Genomic DNA, 840 nt, shown 5'->3' with positions numbered 1-840 from the left:
TATTAAATTTTTTTATGAAATACTAAATATGTATTTTTGTGTGAGTGTTTGGTAATTGATTTTTACTATACAATTAATTCATTAATAAAAAATATATAGCACATGCAAATTAGGGATCGACTTTTTATTAATAGCATCTATTAAATTTATTTCATTATTTTATCAAAATATCTATAACACATCATCGTGCTTCGTTTTAATTAAAGTGAATTATCTATTACCTTAGACAATTTAAGTACCAATTAAAAAAGTATTAGAGAATTCATAGTAGTTATCCTATTATCATGGAATATGAAAATGTCTCATTCGAATCCTATTACAAGATTATCTCAACTAAATAAATGAGACTTCACGGAATCTATCTATAATCTTAAAATAATAGCATCTAATAACTTTGCATCCACACTTAGTAATCTATTTTTACTTTATTCTCATACCAAATCTTTCAACTTTCCTTGCAAACTAAAAAAGAAAGAAAATTGAAAAACGTCAAACAACACAGCAAGCATCTATTATTATTGAGATTTTTATTACTATGCATCTTAAAATAAAGAGCCAACATCAGCTATATGATTATATGCTATATATCTATATACTATGATGCACTGACACTGATATCGATATGGGACACGACACGACACGGGACACGTCGATAAGCGAATTTGAAAATCTTATAAGACACGGGGACACGCATACATATAACATATAAAGTATTTTTTAGATAAATTATAATGATATTTTGATATTTTATTGACACTAAAATATAAATTAATTTTTTAATTATTTTTAATATCTTATTTTAATTATATTAAGTATTTAAAATATTTTTTGTTTTAATAA

This window comes from Arachis ipaensis, chromosome B04, assembly GCF_000816755.2.
Source record: "Arachis ipaensis cultivar K30076 chromosome B04, Araip1.1, whole genome shotgun sequence".
NCBI classification, from domain to species: domain Eukaryota; kingdom Viridiplantae; phylum Streptophyta; class Magnoliopsida; order Fabales; family Fabaceae; genus Arachis; species Arachis ipaensis.
Note: the sequence above shows the minus strand (reverse complement) of the source record.